This window comes from Melanaphis sacchari, unplaced genomic scaffold, assembly GCF_002803265.2.
Source record: "Melanaphis sacchari strain LSU unplaced genomic scaffold, SCAv2.0 Contig121_pilon_pilon, whole genome shotgun sequence".
Taxonomy (NCBI): domain Eukaryota; kingdom Metazoa; phylum Arthropoda; class Insecta; order Hemiptera; family Aphididae; genus Melanaphis; species Melanaphis sacchari.
In genome coordinates, this window is record NW_020270481.1 from 197,151 (window position 1) to 224,210 (window position 27,060).

Below are 27,060 nucleotides of genomic sequence, written 5' to 3' on the forward strand. Positions count from 1 at the left end.
TATTTCAAAAACTTTAATTATCAATAATTTTTTATTTGAGTATCTATCATTTAAAAAGTCTTATAGACTTATAATAATAACGTGGAATCAATTAAATAATTTCTAAAAAAAAAAATCAAATTTATTTTATTTTATAGCAATTATATTTTTTATGCCTACTCTCTAAATATTTATTTAAACATTTTTTAAATAATTTTAAGCAAAACAAAATTAAGATATATTAAAAAAACAAGTATTTATTAACTTGTAATACCAAACTACGTTTATTAAGTTTTATATTTTTAAAATAATTATTTTAATGTTCTAAGGCACGTAGTTATATTATTATTTATGATGATCATAAAATATTATAGTTTTAAGAAACTATTTTATTTTTAAGTAATATATTGATGTTACTTTTTTCTAAAATTCCAAGTTTCCGTATCAAAAATTGCATACATAGATGTTTATACATATTTTTTGATTAAAATTTAAAGTAATCTATTTAAAAAAAATTACAGTCTGTACAAATAATGAAAAATGAGAAACTTATTTAGAATGAAAAGCATCAAAGTATTAAAAACTAAGAAAACACATGAATGAAAAATCTTGTGATTTTAAATTAAAAAATTTTTCAATTGTCTGGGTGAAATATGAAAGCTAAATGAATGAAAACTGATAAATTATAGTTTGAACTAAGATTGAAGTTTTTCATAGAAACGTTTTATAAAAAAAAGTTGGAGGGTGGATTTTAGGGATTTATTTAAAACAAATCAAGGCGCTCTGATAATTAAGCGAAGAAGGTTATATATTTATATGTATCTATCTATAAAAATTAATATCTTACGTAATGTGCTTACATGTTTATACAATTCTTAAATTGTTTAATATATTGAAATGCGTATTAAAATACATATTATTAAATATTTATCAATCAGTTGTTGATTCAAGCTATATTACATGAGCAAAGTGAAATATATTTTAATAAAGAATTATCTTGGTAATTGTGGACTGATTCTCTAATATATATAATTTATCTTGAAGATAAACTTAAAATAATATAGTATATATAAAATATATAAATTTAAATTGCAATTTGAAACTTATTTTGAGTTTTTATCTTAATAAAAATATAACTGAAACACAGTTGTAGACTTTGATGAATTAGATTAAATTTAAGCAATCACTAAGAGATTAATAATCTACCTCTAAAAAATTAATCAAAAACAAATAATATTTAGGTATAAATATAAATATAAATATACATTTAGATTTTGAACAAATTTATGTATAATTTGTAATTTAAAATTAACATAAAAAAGTCTTAATATTATTGCAATATTATTCTCGTACTTAAAATTAAATTAATTTTAAATTTAGTTTAATAAAAATTAATTGTAGGACACTATGAGAACGAATAAATAAATTCGTACTTATAATACTACTGTTTCCAATAATTATTTAAAATCATGCAAAGCTTAAAAGTATAATGGTCTGTAAAGAATATGTATTTTAAACAAACATTTTAAATGTTATACCTAATAATAATAGTATGTAAATTAATTATGTTACTAACTTTATAGGCTGGTATAAAATCCGGTCGGCACTTTTTGGTGTCACTTTTCAATATAAGAAACAAATAAAAACAAAAAAAAAAAAAAAAATAATAAAAGTATAAAAGAAAATGTTAAAAAATAATAATAATATAAATAATAAAATAAAAATAAAAATAAAAACCACCGTAGCAGTGAAAACTCGTCGATGCGTTCAACTGGTGTAAGTTCCGCGTAGCGCGATCGTAGAGTAAGTAGCTACTACAGCTATTGCCAAACTAAAAATAAAGTAAAATAAAAACAACAAAACACATTTAAAAAGCACATCGGTCGACCTGATCTAGTGCGTCCCGAATGTAGTTTAAACCGGTGAACGGTCGGCGTGAGACATATAGGCTGTGGCGACTCGTCGGCTATTACACCTAGAGCGAACCGCCACCGCCTCCGCCGACACCACCACCGACCCCCCCGTAGCCACCACACTCGTCCCCCGTCATTGAAAAACACCACTCACCCTATCCCACCACCGTTGCCACCAACACCTACTCCTTCATCCCCTCAGCCCTCCACCCTGTCGTCGTACAGCATTTCACCACCCCCGCACCAGCACCCCTGGCCATCGGTTGCAAAACATTTTGCAAAACCGTGCGACCACCCACGCCACCTCCACCGCCCCCGCGTCTCGGTCCACTATCCCTTCACTTCCTATCCATCGTAAAACACACTCGCACACTACTTCAACCCCACTGCACGCGTCCGAATGGAACCCCTATATTATTTTGGCGTACAGACATAGCGCGACGGGAGAGAGAGAGATAGAGTGAGAGAAAAATAATTATAATAAAAAAAAACCTCACGCGCAGTTCGAAAACGGGGAGAAATTTAAAAAGTAATAATAATAAAAAAAAAAAAAAACGGCCAAATACCGATATGCTGACGTTACGCGCAGGTTCGTCAACAAAATATTGCCCGTGTTAAATTGACATTATGTATGATATGTATAAGTATCTCTATGCTGTATGGGGTTGGTCGAGTCCGGTGGTGTATTATTCGAATAACGGTTTATCGTGCATTTCGATCGTTAGATTATGAACACATTACTGTTATTATTGCATATTGTCATTAACTCGTAACTATATTTTGTATATAGAGTGACTGTGTAATGACGAAAACATGTTACGTACATCGCTAAAATCAATTCATGTCACGCGTCCGCGTAAGACACTAAAGACTACGGAGGCTACAGCGACGACAGCTTCAAAGTTCAAATGATTTCAGCTCGATGACATCTCGTGCAGTAAAATATCGCCAATCACGTATAATATTACCTCGGTGAAGTGTGTCATTCTGCTGCAGTGCCCGTGCCCGCACTATAATAATTACTAATAATTACGAATATAATAATAATATTATACCGTTAGATGCAACGCCGTCGTCACGGTACGGTTTCGATGTCGTGGAACGATACTGCAACTGTACAACGGATAATTATTCGCGTGTTATTCGCGTACTCGGCGCAGACGGAGTGCAAAATAAAAAACCCTCCTCCCGCGAGCCGCGGCGTAGTGCCGGGGTTTTTATTTCCGCCGATAGAGGCGTAGTATTGCGTTTTTAAAATACATATTCCATTAAATTAAATGAGGATGTCGTCGTCGGCGGCGGTGGTGCTGTTATCGCGCGGACATCGGACGAATAATACGCACATATTATTATAAATATAACGTGCTGGTACCTAAGCCGACAATATATTATTATATCACTATACCAGCTATCCACGTACGTACCTACTGTTATAAATACGGTGGAAACGCACGCGTCGCACCCGCAGCGAAATGCTAATCGAACCGCCGTCCGTCCGCCGAACACTGTCGTGCGATTATCCGGCGTCACGATATTGTTGCGACCGATCGTAATCGCGAGACCGGTCGTCGGCCCGACAACGGTGGCGGCGACAGCGGTGCGTACGACTTCATTAAGTAGGTATATAGGTACGTTTGTAATACGTCCATGTGATGTATAAAGGAAACGAAAAACAAGCCGTCCGGCTTTTCATTGACGTGCGGCGGTGCGAACATCGGCGAGATCTCGTTTGGCATCGTTTACTGCAATATCATTTCGTACGACTCGCATAATATGCCTACGACTGGAAAACGCGTAGTTACACATGCGTCGTGTTCGTATTCGAGATAAACACGAGAATAATAAGAATAATAATAATAAAGAAAAATTTAGTCCTTCTGTATTACACACACACACACATACGTATTATATGGATATAATCAGAATCTCGCGTGGGAAATAAAAATAATCACGTCTACGAGTATTTATTTTTTTCTATAAAACCGTACCGATACCTATAATATTCTTTAGCAACGCAACGATTCCCTCTCGCATACCTATGATATAATATAATTTATACAGAATGTGATTCGCCCAGAACGGCGGATCCTCGTTTTTCCTTTTAAAAATATTAATTTATTCGATTTCCGATTTCAAGAATATTTTCAACGATTACTCGTAGATCGTGTTTTTTTTTTTTTTTTTACTAATGTGCCCTGTCGTGAAACAATCTTTTATTTTTCAAATGAGATCTCTTCATTTTTATTTTAAATAACAGACTATTCAAAACTCGAACAAGTAATATCTCAATTATGAAAACGTTTATAATAATCCATAAAATGGTTTAAAAAAAAAATAAAATAAAATATATATGTAACATTGTACTATTTTTACTAATTATTGGTTTTTGTAGATTAATACATCAATTATTGGTTATGAGTAATACTCAATTAAATAATTTCTAGCGGCAAAAGAAGAATGTCGTTTGTACATAATCTACTGAACTCTCTTTAAGAAGTACAAATAATTTAAATGATTTTAAAATATGTTCTATAATAAAGTATGTTAAAAAAAATATTAAAAGTCAGATTTTTATTAACCGCATTACTGAACAAACGGGTGTCATGCTTGGTTAATCACTCTGTTTATAGAAAGCACCTTTACTGGCATTACACAATTCTATAGTCGTGTTGCAATGCACAATCGATCGCATCGGTATTAATAATATATCAATTCACATGCGAATGAAGTACTTTAAATAAGTAATAGTTATTCTATGTGTATAAATTAGGTACACGTACCATTATTATACTATACAATAGCCTGATAGCTATTCTTTGGGTGCCAAAAATTTGAATTTACACATTTTTGGTCTACAAACGCAGCTATTAAAATTCCGGCTTTAATAGTTTGTGCGAAGACTATATATTATTGTTATAACACTGTCATACTTGAAGATTATAAAGCGCTGTGTATATATTTATACATGTAGTCTATATAGTAGTACCGACTTTAGCGGGACAATCATATACCTCCTTGGTCGTCTACCGAATAAACCGGTTGTTATCGCGGCGCCACCTCGTTACATAATAATATATTATGATACAGGCGCGCGGATGCTGCACCGACTCCGCAGACACAACGCCACACCTTGGCCGGCAGTGAGCAGCAGTTCCGGTGTCGGCAAGGGTGACCCGTGCCCGGGGTCTTATGAATGGTCCCGGGACACGCGGCCCCGTGACCCATGAACCTTATTGTATTGTAATACGCGCACAGTGTACGTTATATTATGTTGTAGGTAGGTAACGTATAATATTATATAAGTGACCCAGTGTCCTACTCGGAAGCGCGCGCGAAAGGGGTCGTCGTCGACGAACCGGCTAGGGGTGTCTTATATTATTCGTCCCTACAAACCGTATATCACGCGCCACTGCGACGATATACACGCGGACAGGACGCGACTCTTCGTCGACCGTATAATAATAATATTGCCCCATCCGTATAATGCGCGTACGTCGACGGAACGCGACTATTATTGTGTAACGGAAAGGGTACACGTGTTTCGGAGCTGATGTCGGATTGTCACCCCCTAAACGCAGGTAGCCCATTCGTAAATTGAATTTCACGTCGAATGTCGTCATAGCTCGCATTCGTCTGTATCGAAATACGTGTAATGACAAGATATTGGGATATTAATTTGATTTTAATAATCACTGAAAACAGTATTTTTTAACTATACACTGTAAGAGGCCGTATTCAGGATTTGAACAAAAGAAAATAAGGTTTGCTTCAGACCGTAATCTGGTGACACCCACGCGTTAGATTACACTCGGAGCAGGCTGCGATATTGTGTAACTCTCGCAATATTATTGTTCAGCACTCTGGGCCGTACATGTGTTCGGTACGTTATTATGTTATATTATTTTAAATATACATATACATGTGAAAATGGAAATTTTTGTCAGGCATGTTCTCGGAAACTACTCATCCGATTATCTTGATTTTTTGTTTTTTTAATGAAATTATACGTCGCGGAGCAGGTTTTAAGTTTATATTTATGGCTCTATAAATCAATGAAATCTCGAGTTATTATTTTTTTAAATAACCGGCAAATAAGTACATAAAAGTTTTTTTTTCATCTGTGTACTCAATTTATAGCAAAGTTATTATACGAATTTATTGTTTATAGGTACCTATTTTACTGCAGTATAAAACAGTACAAAACTTTGTTGTTGTTTTTGCATTGAAACTTTATGAGTTGTTGGTTTTTGGTCCACAATGAAAAAGAAATCAAATTTGCGTCGTTCAAAAAGAAAAATAATTTAAAAAAAATGTTGCTGTTAAATGGTAAAAAAAAAAAACAACGCTGGGTTGGACAACTATGTAAAGTTGATACCTATTTCGAAAATATCAAATCAGAAAACCAAAAATATTATTTATCTACAAGCGCTACGTTAAATGTTAACATTAGGCGACCAAATTTAATACGGATGCATTTTGTACAGGCAACAAAGTGCACGGGAATAGCTAGCTATAATATGGGCACGAGTCGTTTACTTGACCCACGAACGGACCCCAATCCGAATGTGTATAATTAAACGTATAAGCCCTGTCCCTTATATATTATTATACAATATTGTATATAAAATTTTACTAGGAATTAATAATACGCGTGCCGAGGTAATATAATAATAATAATAATGTATAGGACTATGATGCGCTCGTTGTATCCCGTAGTTTTACCGCGGGATAGAGCTCATTCGTCTGCAGTGATGTGGGAGAAGGATAAGGGGGTGGAAGTGCACGATGATCGGCCATTTTTGGAATAGACGATGACTATACTAGACCATTCGACTTCCGCGCGGCTAATGCACACGCAAACACAAACACACACACACACACACACATGACAGGGTCTATACGCTGGATTTATCGTCCTAGGCAAAAGCGTTGTACACACAAATATATATGTATAGGGTGTACAAGAGAGCTTTAAATGTACACACACACTCACACTATTGCTGGCCATCACGTCAATCCGCTGCCGGACTAATCGATTTCGGACGAACTGATGGCGAAGTGGCGGCGGTGTTAGCTGCGCGAAATATACATGGACGGAGGCCGCGGTCGGCGGGTCGGGTGCGGGGGTCGCGAATCCAACGTTGGGGTGTCACCCCCGAAAAAAAAATTATTTTTTTCCCCTCGTCGTCCGCCCCCGCCGCCGTCCCAGCACAACAGCCATTATTGTTGTTGCCGGGTCGGCCATATACCGCGAGCGGATTCCCTATAGGTGCTTATATTATTATATAGGTATATACGTATATGCACAATAATGTGCATATATCACGCACACGCCGAAAGAGGATCGCTGCCGTCCGCGCTTAATGAAATATAATAACAATACTTACATATTGCTATAGCAATGTGCGCATTTCGAATTTCGTAGGATTAAAAAAATTTATTTAAAAATCGTAGTCATAAACCGTCAGACGAGAAAGGGTTTTTCGGCCGCGTGGGCGGAAGACATTAGCATAAATCTTGAACGACGAGGTCGTCGCCGTATGCATTACAAAGGCGCCCGGCAACTCTCCCACGCTCTCGGGCTGCAGCCTCCAAACCGGTATGTGTACCTATTACTTTAGCCACCGCTGCTTGCAAGTGCCGTCCGTTATGACCGTTTTTTATGTATGTGCCCGTGACAATAACAAGAAAAAAATCAAATCCAAATAACGTTACATAAATAGAATCATAAACAGTAACACCCTATTCGAGTCTCAACGTAATACAATAAAGCAACCCGGAAGAAATGTACGCGCATTATATGAATATAAGTTTACCTATGGCCTATAGGTATGGTTTCATTATATGGTTGTTACGTGTATCTATTTGCAAAATATAGTTGGACCATACGATTATAACGATTTATTGTTATATTTAATCAAAAGGTGCACAACATAGGTATGTTGAAAATATATATGTATATATACATGGTAATAGGTTTTTGAATATTATATAAAAATAAAACGGTAACAATAAATTAATTATGAAAACATTATTTTGGTACCTATATATAATTATAAATAATAAATGTATTTAATTTTTAATTTAATTAAAATAAAACATAATAGAAATACGATATTAATGTACATTGTACATTATTATTTAAGCTTTCTGTACCTACATTAAATCAATAGATTAATTTATTTGTACGTAATACTGTATTATAATAATAAAAATAAAAAATAAGAAATTATAGACGATAGTGTCAATCTTAATTAGTTTATTAGCTCTTAAGTAGGTAAAAAACTAGGTGCAAAACTAGAGTTCAAAAAATTGATCTTAAAATAAAAGTATAATCCTTAATACGCGCTAGGTCATCAACATAATTAATAAATTAATATTACTATCATCACAAAAATAAAAACATGTAAATTCGTAGAAAAAGTTATTTATACATTTTTCAGAAATTATTACATTATTATAACATTATTTGACAAAATAGCGTATCACTACATTTTACGTAATTTGTTCGTACGTTTTAAATGTTAATGTTATATACAGTATACACGTATTGTTTGAACAACTACGTTAATCTATTGAACAATTTTTTTGTAAAATATATCTGCTGTTTTGTTTTTGCGTTCTATTTTATTTTAATTAAAAAAAAATTCAATTTATTTTATGTCAAAAAACAACTCCATAGTAATTGTCTTTAAAATGTCCTAAACAAATATTTTAAATGTATATGTTACAATGAAAAATTCGGAAAATTTAATAATAACATATAATTCGTTGAAAATTATTATTAAAAAAAAAGTTAATTAATTATTCTGCGAATACAATTTTTGAGTCATGTTACTATGTAAATATAATTAATCGGACCAAAAAAAAGTCTAAATAGTAATAATAATAAAATACATGAATTGCGGTCGTTCCGTGGTTGGAAATAATAATACATCGATCCGGTCATTAGACGCATAATTAAATCCTTTGCCACTATACACCAGATCGTACAAATTTTTTTCCTTTATGTATCAATGATAATATGTAGGCCGTTTAATTGAATATATGGTATACATAATATAATACGCATTGCACCTTGTGCAACGGCTATATCGCAAAGCATACAACAAGTGTGTGGGCATGTGCCCCTTGTGCGGGACACGAGCTGATAGTTACAGGACCACAGCAATGCAGCGAAGCCCGCGTGCGACCCGACAGCGACCGACCCATAAGGACCTATTTAACCTCTCATCACACGAGCCAAATGTATGTGTGTGTGTGTGCGGTGATCCCATATGTAATAATATGAATTCGGTATTGTACTTGGCGATTATAATAATAATAATAATCATAATAGTAATAAAAATAATGCAACACAATGCGGAACAGTGACGTCGTACATCGAATAATAATTATCATGTGACGGTGACTTTCTCACGGTCCATACCCTGCAAACTGCACTATACGCAGCACACACCAGCTATAACTATAATATACTTCACGCGGAGCAGCTATACACACCGATAGTATAACATAAGAACCGGATTTCCTGTTTACATCGCTACCTCTTCCTAGTCGTGGCATATCCCTAACGAAATGGTTTGTTCCTGCGTATACATTTGTGTGTGCGGGGGTGGACCCATTGTTAATCTTCATTTGCACGGTCAGTGTAACGTCTTGGCGCGCGGTGGTGGTAAATTACCGTACGCGGTTTTCGCACAACGCCGCACACGAAATTCATTGGAGGGAGGGTCACCTGGATAATATCATCGCCGTCGTTGTGTCGGCGATTATTCACTTACCCCGTTATTTCCGTTCGAGGCGATTTATGACCTGCACTTCAGGAATTACCGTCTGTTTTGTGTATATTATACTTCGCAAAATTTAAATACAACGTCGTTCTAACCCACCGTCGTCGCCGCTGCCGCTGCCGCCGACGACGACGATACGTTAATTCCAATGGGCATGATATATATTTTATATATAGTGTCACTGTACCTATATATCATTATAAAAAATGTCTGAATTAATCACCAGACGGCGACCACCTACTTTCGTACCAAACATTTGAGGTTTTAGTATAGTTCTTAATTCGTATGAATAAAATAACTGGCAAAGACTAAAAAATTAGGCTGTAACTAGTTATATATACGTAAATATAATATTTATTATTTTAATTGTCTACTCGTTGCTTTTTAATTGTTTAGGTAAATTTAAATATATGAGATGTTAAATTTTAATTGAATTATAAAGAAATGTTCAAAATACAAAAAAAAAGCATAAAATATTGTTTATTATCATTACAATTGATAAATAAAACAACACACGATTACAAATTTAATGAATATTTTTATCCTGCATATTATTCATTTATTTAAACGATATTATAATATTATTTGTATATTGTTGTAAATACCTACGTGGAAAAAGGAGATGTAAAAAAAAAAACAATATTAAATATGTTATAATATACCTGCAGTATACTCGATCAAAGTAAATGTTTAAAAGAATGTGTGATTCTTAAATAAACCACAGTTTTGGTCGATTTTATGACTATTTTTAATGTAACATTTGTTTTCCGCTTCGAACAAACCGGTAAAGTTTTTTAAGATAAAAGACCAAAGGGAAAACAAAAAATATAAAACAATAAAAATTTCCAGAGACAAGAAAAACGCAGCCTTCTAAAAGCTGCAATAAATTTCGGTTAAACTTTTTTTATTTTTATTTTCTCTTATTATTTCGTTGGCGTTTTAAATAAAAACTTTCGACTGTGAAACTTTTCCGGTCGTTCTTCTTCTCAGTTTTTCTTCCCTTTTTTCTCCGATCCACCCTACACCTACTCTACTTCCAGCACTATAAATTTCCTGGTCTCGTAGTTGCTGTTATTTTATTATTATTATAATTATATATACAGAAATAATTTACCGACTACATCATAACCTTAAAAAACTTTGTATTGTATGGTATAAAAAACAACTTTTTTCGGTCTTTGGCCGTGTTTAACAAGGTGGCATAAAATATCTACTGTTATTTTTTCAAGCGGAACCCCTTTTATTTTAACCAACTCATTTATACAAAAGTTATGAGTTTTTAACCTTCGTAAAAATAAATGACATAATATTGCATAAAATATTACTACGTAAAAACAAATTTGTTTTTAGAAATCAAATACTTCTAATAAAACATTATAAAATATTTTATTTTCATTTAATATTTATATATTTAAATATATCATTTAAGAAAGGGTCAACTATTAATTTTAAAGGTATTCATTTTTTTATTCTTTTTTGAATAATATTTTTTATTATTAAATCTATTAACGTTTATGAAAATGTTTTTTTTGAGTTTTTTATTTCATACAGATCGAAATTTGGATGATTAGTAAAATAGCTAAAACTGTTAAATATAATCTTTAAATTATAGATATTTAAACTTCATTAAAAATAAAAACGCTAATAAGTAATAAGCATTAATTTGCTTTGCAATTTAACTTATACAAGCGATATAATATACATATAATATTATAACATATTGTGGTTGTAATGTTGTATTAATAAATTAATATATTGAGGTGTGATCGTATTTTTATTTCAGAAATATAGCCGGTATTGAAACGTATTGTGTTTTTTTTACACAATCAATATTAGCCAACTTAATTTAAAATGAAATAACTAAATACCAATTACGTGGAATTTTATAGTATATTTATTAATGAATTGGACATTGATTAAACTTGGTTTTTATTAGGTAATTAATAATTTTAAAATACCTAGGTATGTTTTTTAATTTTCTAAATAAAATATAAGAGCAATTAATTAATGAAAGTATAACAATTAAATAACGACCAATTTTATATTTATTTACTATTTACATTATTACAATCAATTTTCGTGATTATAATTTAAAATAAAATATTATTTTTTTGGAAATTTTTTCATTTTCCTGCTATGTATTAAATTGAAAGAAAATGAATATTATGAAGACGAATTGACAAATAGCGTAGATGATCCAAACAATATCCTCTCGGAAATAACAATAATATTATCAAGTCGTATACTGCGTTTGAGGGTTAATTAATTTTATTTTTATTTTTTTTTGCTATGGTAAAAAAAAAGAATATATTCTTGGTTGACTAAGGATTTAAAATTTTTCCTTACACCTAATATAATACGTATTAGGTACAGTCATGAATAAAATACTATATATTACATATTTAATTTTGATTTTATTTATTTATTTTGAAGTTAATGTAAATTATTTAAACACATTTAGCACGATTTCGTGGGTCAAATAAATTATAATCTGTGGTTGGCTGCCAATGGTTTAACCCTGGTACTTTTTGAATATAGATCACGTATTCAACGAATTATACAGCATATTATAAGTTATAATAGCAGTTTAATATTTCTGTTATACTTAAAATTATAGGTAAATACCTACGTTATAGAAAATTACTATACATTATACATATATTTTTTTATTATTAAACATAGTATAGATTTGGCCACACGAACTAATAGATTTATGTTAGTATTCACATTTTAAATTCTTTAATATGCATATAATTTATAACAGAGTATTCTTGTGGGACATCAACCAAAAGTTTATCAAACATTTTTGGTAGAATCGTAATTTTAGATTTTGCATAATGGACGGAGTTTATTGATTTGTGTGCTTTTTTTGTGTCTCCAAAAATATTTTTTTTTAAAATAAATTGGTCTTTAAACTTTGAGGCTGGTTTTTTTTTATAGAAAATTGAATAACATTTTAGTACCTACTCTTAATTTATTTTAATATCAGGAAAAAAAAATGACGAAGAAACGAAAATAATTATTATGTAACACCAGTTTTTGACAAAATATATTTCATTATTTATTGTTGTTATTCAAAAGTAATAACCGTAGGACATTAAATCTATTATAAAATATTTAAGCTAAAATTTTTTGGTGTATTATTTTCAAAATTAGTCAAGCTTTTTTAATTAAATGTTTTACACTCGCCTAAAAAACTTGAAGATTTATTTCATTCAAAACGCTTCTCATAAGTTTTCTTATGGGAATCGAAAAATAACAAGCATAAACCAAATTGTTATTTTTATATACGCTTGTAGTTAGATTTAATACGACACTGCAACCTGGTGTTTGATAACAAATTAGGTTAATTTTTATTATTATCAAAAAATAAAAAAAGTGATTCGAGAAACTTGAAACATTACACCTTTATTTAAATTAAAAAGTTTGTTTCTATGTACAATGACAATTTTAAAATTTTCAGACTAATTATAAGCTAATTTTAGGCATTTGATATTTTCATAATTTTTATTTTATATTAATAGTAATAGTTGGTCAAAACTTTTAAAATTAAATACAAGGTTTTTCATAAGTTTTAATTTTAGCGATTTTAAAACATCGAAAATACCATTTACAACATTTTTTTTATAAGCGTTTGAAGTTAACGTTTTAAGAAATTTTTAAAAAACCACAAAAATATGCAACATTATTTTTGTTATTAAAAATGTATTCGATCATAAATTTGTAAATTTATAAATATTTCAGTATTTTAATTGTTTTTAGTATTTAATTATCTTAAACTATAAAGTAATAGTAAGCAATATTACTGACAAATTTTTAAAAAGCTTTTTTATTTCTACATAATATGATTCCGTTACAATTATTGTTTATTAAAATAATGTTGTTTAATTTCAGATAACGAAGAAATCAGGAGAAGACTAATATGAAATATTACGAAGAAATGTCCATAGTCTATAGTAAATAAATGTGGATATAATTAATGTTGGAAAAAAATATACTGTATAAAACTATAAAAATAAAAAACTTCATACCTATTGTAGAAAAACCCATAACATATTGACGTATGATGATAAATATAATGTCATAAAAATCAAATGAGTATATAATGCGTTATGAGGCGTTTTATATTGATTTATAACTATATAGATTCCAATAAAATCACATACATTTAATTTCTTAATAGATTATCCATAAGTATCCACGTCTGACCTCGAGCATGCTATACGAAACGGTTCGCATGTACTACATAACATAAATTATCGACTTACGGAACTTCCTTAAAAGGATGATTTTAATACCACATGCAATACAAATATTATCTAACAGTAAACGAAACATTAGGATAAAACACCTTCGTATTAATCTAATTATAATATAAAAATAAATTCCATTTCGTACATTGCCGTTGTAAGTGAATTCATTAATAGTTTCTGTAGATACGATTCATTTTAAATCATAAATTCGATTATAATATGAGATAGGAGTGTCGTAAATTAAATTGGTTTTTTTAGCGGTTTTCCATTACGCCGATTGAAACGCGATAAAACTAATAAAAATGACCGTTTATAGGGAAAATAATATTTTTATAAGTGTCGTAATATAAGTATAATCATTGGTAAAACCTACACACGACATAATAATATGAGGTAGGTAACTGTATCGAGATCTGTTGTTTGTATAATATCGTGTTTTATCGCTCAAAATTATTACAGACATAACAGTCAGAACGCGTCGGCATTATATTATATATACTCGCCACGGACCATTATGACATCGCGTAACAATGTAATGACGATATTATTGTAAATTAAGCGCGTTTGTCCGCGGTATAACTCTTACATCGACAGTCCTTCAATTAATTTTCAAACGCAATAATTATTCGAAATTCTTTTCTAACAGTGAGCGAAGCGTAACTCGCGTTTAATCTACCTACAATAAAATCTTTGGGCACGTCATTGGAATAAAATCGTACTCGCACATAGCGTTCTGTTCGATTGTAATCAATAACGCTCTGCAACTCCGCCGGCCGAAGACTGCAAGCGGCGAGATTGTCGGCGGTGCTGTAATAATATACAGAATAATAATAATAATAATAATAATATAGATCGTCGTCGTCGTCGTCTCCTCCGGCATCACGCACAATAATTATTATTATATCGCATACCTACAACACTATACAGTATACAATACCGCGCGCATTTAAATCTATATACATATACGTATCGTGTGTTATAGGTAAATCTGTGCTTGCACAACATCACGGGTATAATATGTATATATAATATATATATATATATATATATATAGTACTATACGTCTCGTGTGTGCTGCAAAATATAAGAATGCCCGCGCCCAACGCCACCGCCGAGGTCGGGAACGACGATATGGCGTTTGCGTGCTCGAACGCGTACCTATTATATATTATAAGCGGGCAGCACACGATATTAATAATATTATAATGTGTAATCACGTACGATGTGCTGCTCCGGAACCGTCAGACACGGTTAACCCATTTGGCCAGACCCTCAAGACCCGACCGACAGGTCGCGGGCACGCCACGACCGATAATGTACTGCAACGGGTGCAGGCGCGGTCGTTATCTACTCTTCCGCCGCCGACCCGCTAACGCAATATAATTATTGTTTCTCTACGAACGATTGTGAATGATCGATAGACGCGAATAACGCTCTCATTAAATTATTATTATTACTATTATTATTATCATAAGTATCGACACTTTCGGTTGTAGAAACTGTCATCGCGATCGTCTTCGCGACTTCATCGTGTGCCACTTCGCATTTCCCGTGCACGCGACGGCGACATTATACCATCGTATTATCTACCTGTGTGGCGCGTAGCGATGCACTTTCGAATTGCAAGACGTGCTGAAGCTCCATAATTTTTCGGTTAGTCTCACGAGTTTTATCATATATACTACACGACGATCAGCTCGGCCGCCCGTCGCTTCACGTTATAATAATAACGTGTTATTCGCAATAACGTCTCGGTACAGTACTTACATACAAATATTAATAATTTATTAATATAAAACGTGTACTTGTTTACATATCATAAAAACGATATAACACTTAACCCATCCTCTCATCCCCACCCGCTATAAATAGTGGCTAATATGCCAAACAGAATTATCAATTTTCTTGGAATAAAATCGTACCTATATATATTATACAGTAATTTGACTTCGTAGAAAATGAAATGATCCAATATTTAAATCGAATTATGTTCCTGTTGGCAGTAAAACTCTGAAAATTTATATCAGGTACTAAAACAAACTGTTTTCGGAAATAATAACGTAATGATAAATAATCATAAAAAATTGAGTTAAAAAATAATTTTTCCATGGTTATCCACGTTTACTGTTTAAAATATAATCCAATCGTTTTATAGTGTATAAAATAATTAAAATATTCAATTTCGCCTAAATTAACTGTCTGGCTATCAGTTTTTAGGTTAGAGAGTTCATAACTATTTCGGCCGTCTAGCTTCAAAAATTGACTTATTTTGCTCACGTATGGGTATAACAATACACTACCTACAATAACACATTAGCTAAAAATTTGGGACACGTCTAAAATTAAAATAATAACTGTATACCAATTCGCACGTGCCCTACATGGGCCAAAAAGAGTGGGCATTGTTCATCATTTTACCCCAGTGCGAGCAAAGGGGTGAGGAGTAAACACTCTGCTGTCGCGTCCACCTGGACGGCCAGCGGGTTAGTCCCGAAGAAGAAGGGTTGTCGTCTACAATTTTCACGGAGCCCACTATTGTGTATTTTCAAGGATTACGAATGGATTAAATAAAAAGGGGAAAAGACACAAGGACTTATTATTCTTTTTCCTTTCAGTATTTTATTCTTTTTTTTTCTGCGAGTTTAAGGCGTAAGACGTAAAAAACACATTAACGGCAATTGCGAAGGGGAAGACGCCTTGTCATGCTCTGAAATTAACAAAAACTTCCAAACGTTTTCTCATCTTCGTTAATCGCCTTTTTGCAAACACATTTACGTATAATATAATATATATTTTTTTTCTTTTCACAAAACCAGACGCAGATAGAAAATGCCGAGAAACGGAGAGCAATACATTTTGTTAATATCAAAAATAAAATAAATATTCGACTCTTTCTTTTTTTTTACTCGCGTCCGATTTATTGTTTGTATATAATAATATATTATATTGCCGTTCCCGTCTAGCTCTGCGGGTTGGCAAGGGTCAACTACTGGCGTGTGATTTATGTCGCGTCTTATAATATGTGCCCTCTCCTATACCACACAAACACCAAGTGTGTACACCGCGAGTGTTTCGTGTGCGCGCGTGCGTGCGTCGTAAGTTTCATTGGAGGTTCGCGAGGTAAGAACGAGATGACGGAGAAGCGGAAAAACCGGAGAAGAAGATTATCGGATATCGCAGGATTAATTGCGCATCCGGTCTGATATACATGTCTGGTGCGCGCGCGATATACATAACACAAAGTATCCATTATCCTCGTGTATCGGCGTCCGACGTTATTTATTTTTATTTTATTTCCAATGTGACGTTACACACTAGGTACGCTTCATAAACCCGTAATACAATATGAATGTAGGTACTCGTACAATATTATGTACGTATTGCAGACAGATACGCGGTTTAAGTATGATAATACAATCGGAAAAGAAACCAACGGATAGACGACAATATAATAAAATTATTTAAACATCAAAGTGTTTAATTTTACAATATTGAAACGAAACAGTCGATTTACTCTAAAAGCTTTAAATGCACTTAAATCAACCCATAAAAATCAAAAATTTTTTGTTTATAAAATAGTATTATATACTCTTGAAACTCACGATAAATAGTGATTGTAGTTTTATTAATAATTTTAATGTTTATTTTACAAGTTTGAAAATCTTTAACAACGTAATATTGTTAAAATTAAGTTTCGTTTTTGGTCAAAACAAACATTTTTCATTTAATATGAAATAGTTTTTAGGTTAAAATTACTAAAGCCCACTCAGTTTTTGACCAACTATGCAATCCTAATCAAGCCGTCCGATGTTTTGTTTGATTTCAGAACCTTTGTTCCTCAATCACCACTAATGACTTGTGTGACTTTAATGGTGATTATTTTAGATTGTAAGCAGAGTGATGAATGCACCTAATAGTTTCGCTATGATGTGTGCGTTTAAATATTTTTATTATTTTATACCCGACCTCACTTTTTGGAGCAGTAAAAACAAATCAATATTAAATTTAGAGTTATTTTTAAAATTAATGATAAATTATAGCATACAAAAAAATGACCATGTGAAAATGATCTTTCAAACGTATTGTATGATATTTAATATTGTTAATGCTATTAAAGTTATTTATCATAAGTTTAGCTATAAAAATTAAACATTTTATACGCGTTTAACAACAGAATTATTTGCGATTGTTCATGAATTTAACAAAATTTAAGCGTCGAACACTTATAAAAAACTCGTTCATACATTTATATAGTTTTAAATTGTTAAAAGAACGTTTTATTTTGAAAACAGGAATTTAATTTTCAAGCTTTTTGATTAATTGAACAATGTTGTTTATATATATAATAGAAAATTTTAAACGTCGTTAAATAGTTCAAAAAGAGTTTTAATATTTTGAAAATTTGAAAATTGTACAACATACTTAAAATACTATTTATGTAAAGCTATTTATGCCATACAATCTAGGATGATTAACCATTATACTTTTATTAAACCGATCAAAAACCAAAACATTAGATTTATTTGATTTAGAAAGATTTTACTCAACAAACGGATCACTGTAATTTTTTTAACGTTTTACACTATGTTAGTATTGACTTTTAAGTCAACAAACAATATGACAGGTATAGTATGATATTATAATTTAATTACAAATAATAAAATAAATTTTATATTTTTAATATAAATTATTAGTTCAATATAAATTTAAACTGTAATATTAATTAATTAATAGTAAAATAGCGGCTGATTTCATTCAAAAACGTTGTTTGTGTTCAAATATTTATCGTTTAATTAAAATTTAATACAGCCACAACTGCCAATGGCCAATCGTCACACTGACGAAATACACTCAAAACTTACTATGAGTACTATGTATACAGTAAAGCGACTTTCCCTATTTTTTTGTTTAATAAATGATAACATACTTAGAACAAATCAAATAAGAATGTGTTAAGTGACGGAGAGAATATTAAAGAAAAACATTAAAAAATTTGAATAGCCGAACTATACAAACTGCGTGAAACCCCATGTTCTGTTATATTTTTGATACTCTTATCTGCCGCCAATCGAATTAAAAGCGAACGACAGCGAGGTTTTTCCAGCAAGGTCATTTATGTTAAATCGCATGATAACAACTGCGGAATGCCTCTACTGCGCTTTTCCTTGTGTACTGGACGAAGTGAAACAGGCGATAACGCCTTACGCTCTGCGGATAAAACACGACGAGGCAAAGGGAACTGAAGGGAGAGACACAAACAACAAAAGAACAATTTTACGTTAAAACCCGTCTTTTTTGGCGGAAAACTACCTATTGTCCTTTGAATATAAACACAAACGTTAAAAAGTTAAGTCCATAACATCTTTGTTCTCAAAATCGTTATTTTTCACGCAATTTGTCTTACTACCCCACACCCACTCACGTCCTGTTGCCAACTCTACGACAAAATTCACGCACCTTTTACGCGCTTCTTGTTTTTATTATTCATTTTTTTTTTTTCTGGAAAGCAATCAAAAAAACCTTTGATTATAATAATATACTCTAGCTATTGTATTCATAGTACCGTAGTGAATTATATTATTCAATAATAATAATTGCAACGTAAAATAATGCGCTTTTGATGAGAATTTCTTTTTCTTTTATAATTCCATTATCAACTGGCACCAGTTTGATCCAATTAAAAATAAAATAAACATTATAAATGGAACTGACAAAATGTGTCTTTTTATTAATTTTTTGTATTTTTGTATTATTTTTTTTAAACAAACACTTTCATATTAAAACGTTTATTCAACTCGTATTTATATCTTTTGGTGAACATTTTTCAATTACCACAGACATTTAATCTGAGTTGAATCAAAAGTTTTTGATCCCTCGTGAAAACGGACGCGACCGCCGAAATCGAATAGATAACGCGGGCTGGGCTTTGATCCGAGTTTCAGGGCAGAGTACTTTTGGTAGATGGAAAAATCAACAGTAGAAAATCTTCAAAAGTTTTTATACAAAAATGTTAATGGGGCATAAATCACTCTAATCCGTCAAATTATACTTTAATTTTGTTAATTTTTCTCTTAGCTACCACAATTTATTATATTTTCATATAACAATAATTATTAAAATAACTATACAATATTATAATACTATTTTATACTTTTTATTTATATTGTTAACGTTATTTAAATATAGTTTTATCATTAAATTTTTCTGATAAGTACTGTGGTTGTGGTGATGTTATGTTATTTTTTATAGTTTGTTTTTTATTGATTTATAACTTTCAAAGGTCCCTTTCAATAATGCATGTTATGTTGCCTATTCTTAATTTGCCGGGCATAAAAATCAGCATTATAGTAACCCCTAAATATATTTTTTTCGTACTCAACAATAGCATCTACATATACCCAAAGAGCTAATTTATATTTTACCTTATAATAAAATTTGAATATGCATATATTTTAATTAATAAAACAAATTAAAATTTTTTTTTTTAACTTATTTTATGTTTTACGTTGTACATTAAATTATATCTGTAATGTGTACGCATAAAATGCATTAAACACAGAAAGTAATTTTTTAAATAGCAAGAATTTTTAAACTGTTTTCTAAATTCACATTCAATTTTTACAATATTAATTTAAATTAATTTTGTTTATATTTTAAACATTACGGTAAGTAACTTAAACAAGATGAATAACAATAAATAAGTAGCTAGAAGAAATATTGTAAAAATAAGTTATAATGAGTGTAATTATAACTTAAAATCCATAAAATAGATTATTTTATTGTATCAATTGGATTTTTTTTATGTAAATTAATAGGTAAATTGTTATCAATTCCAAGCGTATCGAAGATATTACGTTTTTTTTTTTTTTTGTAACTGATATAAATTGAAAAAAAGAAATACTTAATATTGAAGCAAATATTTTCATTGGTGTTTGGTGTAGAAAGAAGAATTTTTCGAGTCTTAGAATTTTGTTACTTGAAGTAAGATTATTAAATACTAAGAATTGTTCTTAATAATTAGAAAAAACTTAAAAAAACAAATCAAAAAAATATTTACACTATCATATCAAATACATAGTTTTGAGTTTTTTTTTTTTTTAAGTAAATTTCATATTTAATTTATTAAGTTAGATATTTAAACGAAAATAACAATTCTTCTTTAAAAGTTTTTATTTCTTTATTGTAAGTAGGAGGTGTATACGATTTATTATATTATTATACTGATACGTAATTTGTATTTTTATTTTTTATTTCTTTTAATTGAGTAAATCGAAAGCCGAAAGGTTTATAGTAGAGTATCACAAATGAATTGTAATGATCATTCAAACACAGACTGTGGCACCGGCGTTTTTCTTGTGTTTTTGTGGAGGGAAGAAAGCTCATTTGAATTCGTCGACTCTGATGAGATAAGGGATAATTAAATCCATTAATTTTTCGGACAGAGACTATATTAAACAGGAACAAACGCGCGGGGATACGACTGAATAAAAGGTTTTTAATTATATTTTTAGTTTTGAAAGACGGCGCTTCTAGTGACAGATGTGTTCGTCGAATAACTGTGGAAGGGAAGAGAAAAAAATATTAAAACCGAGACGGCAAATCCAATCATTTCATGGATACCCTATTAGGGATGATAAAAATAAAATTTACGGAGATTCACTGTAAACCAAATATTTAAATAATAAATTGAATGGTTCACAAGCTTATATAATTTAAATTTGAAAAAAAATTTTGCATACCATTTTGAATTTAAAATTATTTGTTATTAAGAATAAATATTATTAATTTTTTCTTTCATCTCATTAGTTGAATATTATTTTAATTAACTTAATATAAGCTTTTTACTTTGACTTTGTCCTTTTATAACTATTTATATTTATTTATAAATATTTTAGGTAATTATTTATTTTTATCATATTAGTTTAAAAAACTTAACGTCTAAAAAAGTAATTTTAATAAATCTTACATCGTAATCTGAAAATAACTATTCTAGCGATTTATATACATTATAGTTTATAGTTATATATTTCGAAATAAGTAAACGATTGTTTTTTTCCTAAGGTACTTTTAACGACTAAACGTCTATAGAAAAAATTTAATATACAATCATTCATTCTGTTAGGTACTGTATCTTTATTATATATAATATACATTACCTATTATATTCATTTTATATACATTGTAAATATTTATTTTCTAATAAAAAAAAAAAAAAAAACTATTAGTAAACGGTAAGCTATTATACCATCTTAAAAACCATTAATATTTTTAATTTAGATCAATATTATAATTTTATTTGAAACTTTTTTTTTATTACCAACATCACTGGACAATTTGCCTTTTATAGATTGCATTAAAATAATATTTAAATAAAATGCATACACAAATTTTGCAATTAAATAAACTATTATAAGTATTGTATATTCATACAATTTATAATATTACATTACTTCGTTAAAATACATTTAAAACGAACTATATTTTAGTTCAAATCTAGTTTTAAATAGTTGTTTTACTAATACGTAATTCTATGACTATTTGCTGCGATCCAATAATAGTAAATTGGTAACTAATCCTATTTTCTAATTGCAATTCTAAATCACATTGAAATGTAATTCCATTGTTTAACAATCTGGATATCAATATTTAACAAAAATAAATATTTAATTATTCCCCTGTAATATCGTTATATTTAATCTTTTTTTCAGTTTAAAAAGAAAAAAAAAGATTTACAATACAAGTTAAGTGTACCTTGTCATTGAGTAAATCACTGTGATATTACATAGGTTAAATGTGAATTTAATAATAAATCAATGTATATTATGAAAAAATAGGTTCTAAGTGAAAACTATAATATATCAACCTGTATTATTAAGTTTATTCTATAATATATTTAAATTATTATAATTGTAATTTATTTTATTAAAATAATTAGAAGTACAATCGGTTGAATTCATTAAAAATATATAAATAATAATAATTCTTTCTAGTTCTAGAGTATTTTAATATTTCTCCGAATTTATTCTTAGTAAATAGCTATATAAATTTATAACTTAATAGCCAATGGTAAGTGTTATTTTATTGATTGGCAGATATTTCATAAAAAGATAAACAACTATACCCATAATATAATGAGAAAATTAAATAATATATTAAACATTTTGTTTAACATCAAAGAAAGATCGACTTTAAGCGTTTTGGAATAAATAAGGCTATGTCATAATATCTCATATTATCTCGTTTTTTTTTTTTACTTTTATAATTTTTAGTCGTAAAATAATATTCTGCTTAGACATATTATTCAACACTTAATATAATATTATGTGCCATTAAATATGTACGTAACTAATGTATTATTAAATTGTATACGATAAAAATAATGACTTTTTTGTTATTATTAGTTTCATTCTACGGTTTACTTTTTAAACTATTTCTTGATAGATATTGTGTTAAAAATAAAGCCAATTTATAATGTTACCTTTATTAATTGTTTTCAACCTTATTACCAAAAATTAAATTGTTCAGTGCTTCAAAACAGTGGTAGAAATATTTTGTTTACAGAAATAATGGCAGATGAGGTAATGCGTGACATAATTCGGTGCCAAATATTATATAAAAAATGAAAAGAATCTTTAAGAAGTGTTTTATAATATTTTCTCAAATAAATATCAAAATATGTTACACGTACACATATGGTGCGACGCGACGTCATAATTCAAAAGCAGAATGTTAATAATTATTATTTTAATAATTGATACTGACGGTTTTATAAACTAATGTATGTATGAGAGATAACTGACCGTCGTCAACATTATTATTCTTACGGCATGGTCTACAACGAAATTACCGTCTGGCTGGTTTTAAAAATAAAGTTGTCGGGTATGAGCCAAAAAATCGAACGAAAAAAAGTAAAACAAATAAATATAAAACGAAAAAATCAAAGAAAATAAATTGCGTCTGACCGCAGAATCCGGCGGGACCTATATAATAGCTACAATGGCATGTGTTCTTGAACATTCATAATATTATGTTTTACATATATGTTGTGTAATAATAATAAATTATGGACTGTCTGGTCTGTCAATTTCTAGGAGATAATTATAATCTTATACTATTACAATTTCATTTTAATAACTAAAATAGAATATGGTTTTCTTCTATTCCGACATGCTGAATGTACCTACTATATGTGAATTTATGTTTTCCTACACATCTATAAACACTACATTAATTTTTGCACGCATGTTTTTAGATGATTTTAAGACTACTTCAAACTTATGATTACAAGCTTATGATGTATGTATGTATGTATGCAAAACCATTAAAAATACTATGCAGGTGCTTGTGAGTGATTTCTATCGTTTTTATTAACAAATTCAAATTATGAAATGTTATAAAACAACTATTTGTAACAATAACATTCTTGAGTTTTAGACCAATGTTTTTATTTCATCTTATAAATATGGTTTTTTTTTACTGCCAACGATTTAAAGTTTGTTGTGTCAATTTATCATAACGTTACTTTTTATACAAAACTTTTTCATCCATAAAATATTTTTTTTGTTACTTTTCAATGTATCTTAGTTCCTAAGATATACTAAATCATTAATAATTTTTTATGAGCATTGGATTATCATATTTTACTTTTCACATCTATATTAGTATTTGTATTTTTAAATATTTATGAGCATGTACAATAAGCGATGGTGTGACAAATTTCAAAATATGATTAAACCAAATTAATATCATAATAACTTAGATTTTACATAAATTATACTTTTAAGTTATGAAACATTGATGTGTATCTATCCAAGTAAGTGTCTTAGATATACGTAAACTTGGATTTTGTACACCATTATTATAGCGTTATTAGATTTTAGTTATATTTGACTATAAATACTTATTTTATGCATTTTGTATAATTATTTTGTGTATTATCATTATGAATTAATTTTAAATTGTATAAATTAAATGTATTTATTCAATTTTTTATTTTATTACTGTCACAACAAAAAACATTATACAACATTTCTAATAAAAATATTTCGATCTAGAATGACAATATTTTGCAGGGATATTGGTATTTTAGGAATGAATTTAATATTTATCTGTTTTTTTGTATATTTTTTTAATATTTAACGATTTTATAATAATATCAAATACCTTGTATTTATAATGAATTGAATGTGTAAATAATTTATTTGCAATTTTATTTATTTTTAAACTATTTAAGTCTCTAAAAGATAATGCAATTAAATATTTTAAACACACATATATATATTTCAAAGAGCATTATATGAATTATTATCTGATGTTATAACTTTTAACTAGTCCAGATATCTGAACATTCCATTTGGTGTAGATACGATAACATGATCACCCATTCAAGATCTACCCATATTTCAGTTTAACACAAAATGAATTTAATTAACCGGTTGTACTAATGTCAGGGGGTAAGCAGGTCTCTATCATTATTTTTATTATCTTTAGCATTATAATATATTTTCATAACCATTATATAATATTCGTCATAAACAAATTAAATGAAAGTACTAAAGATTAAGTCTTAAAGAATATTTTTGATATTATAAAAAAAAACATTTTAACTGTAAATACTATTGCGCATACGTCATACAACATTGAATTTAACCAATAAATCGTAAAAATAAATAAAAGTGTGTAAGATGTTGGAATCTGAAAGTAGTATGTAACTAGTATTTTATAATATTCAAGTAGGTACTAGAATAAATATGCAACGTGTCATTCAATGTATTGTTGCATAATAGATAAATAATTGCTACTTGCTAATAAACAGTAACAGATTCAGATAAACGTGAATCAATAATAGAAACAGTCAATAAATGATTATTACAATTAACAATTAATAATCGTGGAGGTATTTATTAATTTATAATAGTGTTTATTTTTGACATTTAAATCCCTGGTTCTAGACCAAAAATGGATCACTTGATCTGCTAATACATCCCACACAATAGTTTGCTCTACTACTTTGTTATAAATGTTTATTATAACATATACATTACAGTTTTGGATACATTTTAATATTCAAATGAGTAAAGTTTCAATAAAATATGAGTTACGAGCAATTATTGTCTATTCGCACAAATGGTAATAATTTCTGGAAAAATATTTAGGTACTTATTATAATATAGTTTTATTGTGCATGCCTTCGTATTCCTATTAAAATATGCTATTTATTTGATATTCATATTAAAATAATGCATAAATAATAATTAATATACAAATCGTGAAAGAAAATATCTCTTTGAGTTTATCATAAAAACATTAAAATCATTAAATTGTGTGAGTAATAGATATATTGTTCAATTGATCTTTTCATTACGATAATAGTAAAAATATATTCTACATAAATATGCAGCATAGAATAAAATTTTATTGATATTTATTTTTCCCACGGCTGAACACTTACGTTCTATTAAAAGTAAAATTCTAAATCAGAAAATATTTTAAACATCAAAAATACTGACATTGTAGTTGAACAAAACTATGAAGCTATTATTTTAACAATTTGTATTATTTATACTTTCATTTTATTTTTATATTGAACACATTTTGGCACTATTAAAAGCTTAGATATTTTCTGTTTAGTATTTTTCTAGATTTAAAATAAAATACTGAATGTACTTAAAAAAAAAAAAATAATAATAAAGATATTATGTTATATAAGAAGCAACTAGTAAGAATATCACTACTTTACCAGATCTGAACAATATTTGGTAAAATAAGTTACCTTAGAATTATTTTTTGTTCGATCTTTAAAATAGATGATACATTTAAGTTGAAATATATACCTATTTGTCTTAGTAATTATTTAAATTTATTTAAAATGTTATTAAAAATGTTTTATAATATTATCTATAATATATTCGATGAGTTTTATGTTTTTTTTTTTTTTTTTAATGTTGTTTTAATCTAAAAGACATTCAAATGAAAATTATAAAAATACAGTATTATTTCTTTAATTTTGAACAAATAAAATATAAAAAATCGTAAATATACTTAAGTATATTACATGATATTTATAACACTTTGAAATATAAATGAAAAATTATTTTGTTAAATGGAGTTAGCTAAAATAAT